This window comes from Cheilinus undulatus, linkage group 3 (genome assembly GCF_018320785.1).
Source record: "Cheilinus undulatus linkage group 3, ASM1832078v1, whole genome shotgun sequence".
Taxonomy (NCBI): Eukaryota; Metazoa; Chordata; class Actinopteri; order Labriformes; family Labridae; genus Cheilinus; species Cheilinus undulatus.
In genome coordinates, this window is record NC_054867.1 from 22,746,760 (window position 1) to 22,756,405 (window position 9,646).

The 9,646-nt window shown below is 37.9% G+C and overlaps 1 protein-coding gene across 4 annotated transcripts in view; it reads right to left on the reverse strand.

The window, feature by feature from the left end:
• The window catches only part of LOC121503357 (plexin-A1-like), a 262,690-nt gene extending 262,326 nt beyond the window's left edge, over nucleotides 1-364 (reverse strand). Inside the window, exon 1 of one of the 4 annotated variants that reach the window (XM_041777706.1) lies at nucleotides 201-364. The gene's annotated coding sequence lies outside the window, so the exon portion shown is untranslated. The remainder of the gene's footprint in view (nucleotides 1-200) is intronic. The other 3 variants (XM_041777716.1, XM_041777725.1, XM_041777733.1) reach the window with 3 other exon arrangements.
• Nucleotides 365-9,646: the final 9,282 nt, after the last annotated feature.

The window sequence follows — 9,646 nt, forward strand, 5'->3', positions numbered from 1 at the left end:
TTCAAACTCGTGGAGAAAAAGCAGACCCCGAAAGCGCACAAGACATGATGGGAAGCGGGAGGAAAACACATCGACAAACTCACCACACGGAGCACTGGAGGGAGAAAAAAATGTAACCTAAATATTTCAGCCGGCTCCACAAAAAAACCTTCCACGGGAGGGAAAAGGAAGCCTCGCGCCGGTGTATTCACGGTACTTACAGGTTCAGGTGATCCTGAGGCTCGATATCCTCGCCATGGTTTTAAATTCCAAAACTTAGAGACATTTCTCTCTGGTCACGGAGCGGCGGTGCTCTCTCTCCGGCGGCTCCCTGCGTGTGAATGGAGAGGACAGGAGAGGAATGCAACTCCGGCTCCAGCAGAGGGGGGAGAGAGAGAGAGGGAGGAAGCGCTCTGAGGCTGCAATACCCCAACTGAGCCCATGGAGGGCGCCCCTGCGTCAACACATGGTGTGACAGAAGCACAAGTAAGAAAGCTTTAAAATTAGAACTACCCATCTGTGAAAAACTTTAACAAAATATAGTGTCAATCAATAAATCGATTAAATTTGTTCATAAAGCACATTTAAAAACGTCAACAGACGACTGACGTGTTGTATATGACAGAAGCCACACAGAAAAGTCAAAATGCACTCACATGGCTATAAAACAAAAGGTAGTTAGGACAATAATAAAACATAACAATATAAAATCAATGAAACTGTTTAAAATACTAAGACCAGGCCACTGGGCTTAGGACTCAAAATCAAAACAGTAAAGGTAAGTTTCAGCCGGGACTTACAACACTCAACAGAGGGAGCAGACCTAATGAGAGGGAGGCTGTTCCCTGTCAAAGCGCAATAGTACTTAGTCGAAATTTAAGAAATATCGCTTTTATTTTGCGAAAATATGTAATGGAAACCCAGCTTGTGATGAGATAAATTGTGCTTTTCTATAACTTTGCATAATGGAAGCATGTAAACGGCATAGGGGAGAATAGGGCCTAGAACATGTAGTTGTAAAATAATTGCCTATATTGTATTGCATACTAAACTTTAAATGAGTTTTATTTTAAATGCACTAGTGTGTTTGATCTTTAATTCTATTATTTAGATGTATTTACTGAGCAGTCATTTTCTTATTTATTGTGAAATATAAAACCATGAAAAGCCATAGTATTTTTGTGAAATATATCTGTGATAACGCTGATGTATTTTTTATATTATAGGGATGATAATAGGAGCAAGAGGTATGGAAGCCATAAGAGGGCATGATTCAATTTCTGATCTGTTTTCCTGTGATTGAGTGAAATTTGGTTGTTTTGTCAGGATCTTGATTTATTTATTTTGTTATCTCACATACAACACCAGTCCTCTGATAAAAACGTTATAAAGTTAATTTTGAAAAACAAAACAAATAAGGAAACGGTAAGAAAATCTTGTCAATCCAGAAAAAAAAGAGATAATAAGGTCAGTATCTCCACTAAATAAGCAAAGTTTACTTGTTATTATGAGAATACAGAGTGAACTACAATGTATGAATGCAATCCCTCTTATGATCACACAGCAGTTAAAAGTGACCCAAATACAAATTTTTCACTCAAATGTGACTCATACCTAATATTTTTTTTCTGACATTGTAAACAGCGAAAGCCACATTGAATCTGATCTTTTTAAATCAGATTAGGGCAACTTTCTTATGTGGTACTACATCAGATACATAGCTGATCTTAAGGAGCTTTGGCAGCAGTTTGAACAGCCATGAAAAACTCATTTCTGTAGAGATGCAAAATCAGCAAATAGAAATTATGCATTCTTTTGTATTTTATTGAATGAATACAAAAGAAGAATTGACGGTATGTTAGTATTTAACGCCTGATACAAATAACAAGACTCTATGCTGTAAATATCACCAGTATGAGCACAGTGAGGTAGATAACATTAATTGTTAAATTACTTTTCACATCTGCCTTCAGGTCAAACTCAAAGCTTCGCAAAAGTATGAGAAAAAAAGTGTATTAAAATAATTATAAATCCAGTTATCACTGATGTGAAATACATTTAAAGCAGATATCTGAATCAAAGATAGTACAAATGACTACAGGCTCTAACTACAGACAGAAATAACATATTTTTAGGGGTTGACACTGATGGTGGGAAAGGGCAGTAATGTGATATCAATTTTTTTAGGACATATCAGCCAAAGTGATAGCGTGTAAAGCTCTGTCAGGCTCAGTTTAGCTTCAGTGTGGTGCATAACATTTGATACCCTACGGTTACATCTTAAGCAAAAACATGTAAGCTAAATTTACAGTGAACAGCGTTCAAAATAGAAAAAGCCCCGGGAGATATCGTAAGAGTCGGGATAGTTGTGAGTTCCCAAATCAAGGCGGGCTCCTTAATTAAATGAGGAGGCCCCGGGCTGGCCTGTCGTGTCCCATCAGCTGACACATTCACACAGACTAAGTTACACTGAATGACACTGGTGACAGATTTTGGATACAAGCTGAGCCCTCAAGGCTCTTTGGACAACTTTTAATTCTTCCAGTTTTATTTGATACATGCAACCTCAAGACAGTGAAAGTGACTTTGAAAGCTGTATTTCAATATTCATCACACAGTCAGGACAAGCTGAGACTAATGTGTGTTTACGGCAGCGCTCCATGATGTCTCTGTAATAAGGAAGCTTTTGCGATAACTGAGTTATTCAAACAGACAGCTCAGGTTACCGATTGCACTCAAGAGAGCAAAGAGCAAGATCTGGTATAACCACACCACCTGGCCTCCTACTCTTTGTGTGAGTTTATTTGTGTGTAGTGACATGGAGATAAATACGATCTCTGTGCTTGTTTTTTTAATTCTGCATTTCTGCTTGAAAATTTCCATCAAGTCTATCACAACACCCAGCTTTGAATGGTTTTCAAAAGGCCACTGTTTGCCATTAGAAATGGTTGGTTTGGCTGTAGTAATACCAGGAGATTAGCCTCACTTACCATGTGAAAGGCCTCTGGACAAAGCCATTCCCTATCTCACTGTTAAACACTAACACATTGATTAGCTCTCAGTTAGTGCAGTTCACGTCCATCCTGTTCCACTTTGGGCTGACTGTGGGTTCTCATGGGAATATTTCATGGAGTATGAAACACATCAGACAGAGTACAGATTTAGCATGGATTCAAATATGGTGTGCAAAATGTGCAGAGTCCTCCTTTTGGTTAGAAAAAGCTGTATAAAAATAAGTCGTCATCATAATGCAGTCAAAATAAAGATACTGCACTGTAAAGATGCATAAATAAAACACTTCTTCCACTTTCCTGTACCATTCAACCAACAGTTGTTTTGCATACAATCCTCTGTGATATATTTCTTTAAAGAGCCAGATTAATCTCCGCTGTCATGATCTGACTAGATAGTGCACAGGCCGAGCAACTTGGGCTGAAAGCACAGAGAATATTAAATAAATTTACACTCGACTGTTTGGAGGTTTGCTACAGTTTTGCTCTCTATTTTCTTTTTTTTTTTTTTTTAATGTTCATGCACTATTAATGGGCCAGTGTTTGGCAAAAAGAACAAACATTTTAAGTGAGCAGAGAAATACAGGAGCTGACTGATCAGAGAAAAAAGAGTCCCAGTCGTCCTTGAAAACACATAAAGGGTACACTAAACCTGCATTTACACATATACATGCTGTATAATACTGGGCAAATACACTCTGCAAAATATCATACATCCGCAAAGACCCATGCACAGATTCTGCAGCTTTTTCTGTTGACACTCTGAAAAGCAACCAAAAACAAATACAGTAGGGACGGACAGACATTTGTGATGAAAGAGTGTAATATCAACAGCTAAAATGGCTCAAAAATAAACCGAAATACTCTTTCAACTCTCAAGACCTGTGGGAGGTGTGTGTTCAGTCTCTACCAGCAGAAATTCTATCTCTCTCCAGTCAATGAAACCCAATCCCTCTTACTTAAAAAGCAAAAGAAAACATCTGATCTGTGCCAATTACGTTAGGCTAATCAGATTTGAGCCAGCGGGTGGAGTGCAGGTTTGGTGGCCTTGTAACCTGCAGTGGCCGAGCGCAGGCTAAACGGCTAATGAGCCATTAATTGGCTAACAACAAGATGGCTGACTGTTAGGTTGCACAGTTACAGGATATCATCTGGCTAAACCTGTCTGATCTGTTTGTTCACTCACTCCAATCCCATTTCAAGCTCTTAGCTGTTATGGAGCGACGCCATCTGGGCATGACGCTGCCAGATCAGGCAGATAGAAAGTTCTTGAAATACCTGTTTGAAGCTAAAACAACAAAATACACTGTGTGTGTTCCTGAGGGGATTTAAGATGGTGATAAGTTGTTTGAATCATGTGGAGAAACACCTGCAGACGTATGTATTAAATTTAAGTTTTGCTTGATTTTGTGACAAGATTAATGGCTCCAAGCATTTGGTTGGTGTTTTTGAAACACTAACCTCCATGAGCTTGTGTACTGGGTCTGTATTTTGTGATGAATAATAACTTGCAGGTTTGAGCTGTATCCATATTTCAAGTGACCTTGCAAAGCAGATGGATTCACTGTTTCTGTGTTTCTCACCAGCAAATCCATCTTGCAAACCTCCCATTTGAACTGTTTGGGCCCGATTAGAAAGTGACAGGACCATGAGTGACGAGGGGCAGTACTTTCAGCTGTGGCGGAGTCGTGACATAAGCAAGCAGCAACAAAAGGCTGGTGCAATTATGACAGAAGACATTAGCGTGGATGCTGCTAAAGTGCCAGTTTTATCAGAACATGACGAAATTTCTTCATTAAAAGAAGAACAAAGAACAGCACTGAGTTTTTTTTCTTTTCAAAACTGACAAAAGTTGTGTATTGACATGTCTACAGTCGCCATGGTTCACATTATGCAGTTTTGTATGGAGTTTCCTCCTTCGGTAGTGGTGCACATACACCTTGGTAGGGGCTACGACGTCATGTGTTTTGTTGCTCTGATTGGCCCATAAAGATGTGACAGACAGAATGTTCATCCAATCACCGTCTGAGTTTTTTTTTTCAAAGACTGCCCTTTCCCAAATGCTCTCTATGAGAGGTTCCACTTGGTGTGTCAGTAGTTGGTATGTCAACCCTGTATGCTACTTTTGGCCAATCCAGTGTGTACTCCACCTCTCATCCAAAGGGAGCTGGGATTGGCTCAACCTCCCCATGACCCTGCCTGGGATAAGCAGTACAGAAAACAGATGGATGGATTGCCACAATTTGTTCATTGAAGGATGATCCTCTAAAAATTGCAAGAATTATTTGCATACATCTTAAATATTTGTTAGTTTTCATGACTAAAAGCAAGGAAAAGGTACATGTACCTTACTATGTTTTTTCTTCCTGTGTTCTTACTATCACCCAGTCATACATCATTTCAGTTTATAAGTAGAGTCATTAATCAACCCCTAAGGCATGATATTGCCCTCAAGCAACAAACCATTTTTTTCAACTTCTTTATTATTTTTTTTTAAATAATATCACAAATATGATGCAGTCAAAGATCAACATCAATTCAATTATTTTATTGTTTAAATCCAAACAAAATAGCCTTGAACACAAAATAACTTTTTTTTAAGTGTTTTATCATAATTTCGGTCAATATGTGAAAGTCTCTTCTGTGTCTGTGAGTGACAATTAGGATGCTTTCCTGAAACCTTAACATTAAGACTAAGAAAACACCTAGAATGGCACCTACAGAGTAATTCCTCCATGAAAGCATGCATGCACAGACACAGACACAGACAGGTTCAGCTGGCTGCTCACACTAGGTTTTGCCTTTTTGTATCAGAAGCATTAAAGCGAGAGAATTTTATTGAAAAAGCCATGCTATCCTGCTCCACTGAATCTGCTTAGTCCACATTCATTAGGAGAAAAAATACTGAACATGTGTAAGGTCTGAAAAAGCAAACACATATTAGAATTCAGATTTTGTTGTTACTGTTATTTTGGTTAGAGACTGTTAGAATGTTTCCTTATACATATTGTAAAAATAACCAATTAATGTAAAGGGACAAATGTTAAATTATTAAATGTATTAAACTAATTTTGTAATGTCTGTTAGTTAAAAAATAAATGTTGGATAAACTAACATTTTCAAGAGCATTGTACGATATGACAGTGGTCTGGATATGATCTAAGATGGTTCTTTTGTAGGTCTGAACACTGTAAAGGCACTCATTGTTACATAAAGTGACAATTTATTTAATTTGAACCAGACATCTATCCTAACTAGAATGCTGTTGATGCAAGCTATCCATCTAGTTCACCTTTTATTCTAATTGAAATATTAAAAAATTCATCATATATAATAAAAGCGACTGTCTTTTGATGGTAAATGCAAGTCACTGAGGGCCTTGTATGGAACTTTGTGGAACACCACAATGTCAGATGAGTTAACCTAATTCCAAATAGGCAGAGATGGGAAAAGTAGAGATGCGTCTGGCTGCAGCCCTCTATGGTGGGGTGTTCAGCAGCAGACCTCTACACTGGGACGATGATGGTTGCTGCTCCCAAACATGACGGACAAACGAGAGGAGCACAGGAACACATATCAAAACTTTTTAAAAGCCTTTTTTTGTTGGTTGGTTTTAACCCAAGCATTTAATCTGTAAGAAAATGACAAGGATTCAAAACGGAGTAACTTTGACCCCTATGAGGATTACAAGACATGAGACCACCATCTTCATGCAAAAATAAGTGTTACTACACACAAAAATATCTACTATTTTACCACTACTCACACAAAACTCTTTTATCCATCAGTATTTCTATTTTTTTTTTTTGTGAAAATACGTTACGTTCAGTATCAGTTTCCAATGAAATTCTACTGTTAATTTCGATCCACAGCCATTGTCATGGAAATCTATGAGTCGCTGTTGCTAAATGTTTTAATTGTGAGACGGCGATGACGTCATTTCCTGCGGCCGGAGTAGTGTCCGAAATCATTTTTTGTGTTTTGCAGTTGAGTTCACTATGTAGTCCACTTTATGCTGCTCACCATATTGTGGATAGGGAGTAGGGAATGGGTTTGTGGTTTCAGACACAGCCATGGCTATTTTACATGACAGCACAGTTTTAGGAAAAAAAAAAAAAAGCTAAAAAATCTACCAAGTCTTGCAGTTTCAGCTTAGGTATTATAGCCTACATCATTGCCCCAGTGTAGAGGTCTGCTGTTGAACACCCTACCATAGAGGTCTGCAGCCAGATCCTCTTGGAAAAGTACCAAACAACTCTACTCAAGTACAAGTACAGTTTCTTTGGTTAAAGTTTACTTTAGTAGAAGTCAAAGTACTGGTCTATAAAGCTTCTCAAGTAAAAGTAAAAACTAACTTATTTAAGATTTAGTCAAAGTACTGAGTTGCTACTTTTGATTCCTGTGGGGGTTTCACAGTGAAGTATGACCTGTCCTTAATGTGCAATAACAACAAAAAATATGGACCTCCAAACAGGTTGTTTATTATAGGTGTGATGTAACCTAAAGTACAATGCAACAGTTGTTTTGGGAAGAAATACAGAATCATTCTCTTGCTATGTGTATGTACTGACTGTCAAGTGTGTGAAAGCCAAACAACTGGTTGTTTTCATGTTGTTGGCAGAAATCTTGGGCCTCCTTGTTGTGGCTTTTAGTGTTTATTTTTTACTCAGTACTCAGTGCTTTTTAAAATGTAATTAAGTACAATACTTAACTCAAAATAAACTTCAGTAAAAGTAAAGGTTTTGATTTTAAAAACTACTCAAAAAAGTATAAGTACACAAAAATCTACTCAATTACAGTATTTGAGTGAATGTAATTAATTACTTTCCATCCCTGCAACTAAGAATGAATATTGAAATCCAATACAAATCTATTACCAGTACCATCACTTCCAGGAGCCACAGTACCATACCGAAATTAAAGGACAGATTTCGGTGCTTAATTTTGATACTTTCCCACTCCAGTGCAATCCCATCACTCCAAGGAAAGGCACAAAATACATTATGTGAAGAAGTTACACCTGTTTCCTTTACTTATAAGTTCTATTGACATCTTATTACTGAATCATTCCTGATACCAAGACCACTTTTATTCAGCTGCACACAAACACTCTCTAGAGCCGCGTTTCCACTAGGTGGTCTGGTTTGATTGAGTATGGTTTGGTATGGTAAACACCAAAATAGTTTGCGTTTCCACAGACACCCATACGCTCACTTGGTGGGCAGGCTGTAAAGGCTTTGAATGTGAAGTCACATGCAGTCTGCTGGTCCAGCTGCAGAGTTATAGAAAGGATGAGTGACAGAAATCAGTGGGGAATGAGCAGTAAACAGCTTTATTTCAGCAGAAAGTGCTTTTTGAAAAATTAACTACATTTAAATTATGTTAACCGCAGTCAGTACAGATCCTTAGTTGATGGAATACGTGTACAGAAAAGTTTTGAGTCTTAACAGTATGTTAATATGCAAATATATCTAGTCTATAACAGTTTACATGATATAATATAAAAACTTAGAGCTGTATCATAAGAATTCATCACATTATTAATAAACTAAAGGTTTAACTGGTGTTAAAATCAAACTTGATTAAGTCAGACATCCTGGGGGCACTGATCATGTTTTGAGATAGGCTGTAGCCCGAAATTTTACAAGTATGTTCAACAACCACAGAGCGATATTTTCACAAGTTACCTAAAGTAAGAAGTAGATAAATAACTGGCTACAATGCAGAGAATCAACTGATCTAAAGCGTCATATTCGCAGAACTTCAGCATTAATTAAGTTTCAGATTCATTGTGGATAGACCAGGCTGATGTGAGCCTTCAGGCTCTGCTCTGTGTTCTTAAAATCAGGACCAGATAAACGTCAGGAAACTTGATTTGTGGCCAGATACCAATATCCACAGACTAGGAAACCGTGTGGATCTCTGACAAATCCAAATATCCCAGATTAATGCAGATATTGGTCTGTTTTGCTCCCGTATTCGCCTGCTCCTCACAGAGACTTCCTTGTTCCTTGCACGGAGTCGAGTGGTCGTGTTGCAATGTGATGTCAGAGCAAACCCCTATTGCTGTGTGTGGAGCTCCACGTTTTTGGACGGATAGGTAAGACTGGTACGCCTACAAAGAGTGCCAAAAAGTGAGACAGTATGGGTTGGTTTTTTGGGACCCTTTCCAACTTTTGCTCTATGGAAACACAAAAAAAATCATACTGTGCTGAACTGAACTGAACCACTCAAAATAACTTATTAGAAGCATCGAATCAGGTACAGTTTATAGCAACCAGCACATTTAAAAAATAGCAATTTAGCATGGGTATCTGGGAAATAAATGATGCCCAACCCTAATTCCAGCTTTGCCCCGTTTAACAGAAGCAATAGTTCTTGTATCTTTATACTGTAACGAACTTTACTGTGTTATGCTACTTCATGTTGTACATTTTATACACTGTGCACTCAAATAGAAATTAGCAATAGCTTAAAACTCTCAGTGAAGCACATTATCTTCATGTTTCATCCTGAAACTATATCTAAACTGCATTGTCCCTCCCTACTAAATGAAAAAAAAATGAGTTCAATTAACCAGTCAGGTTCAGAACAGATAACCCCATGAGCTTTAAATGCTATGGTCTGCAGTATCAAAAGCTTTATACATGTCAATA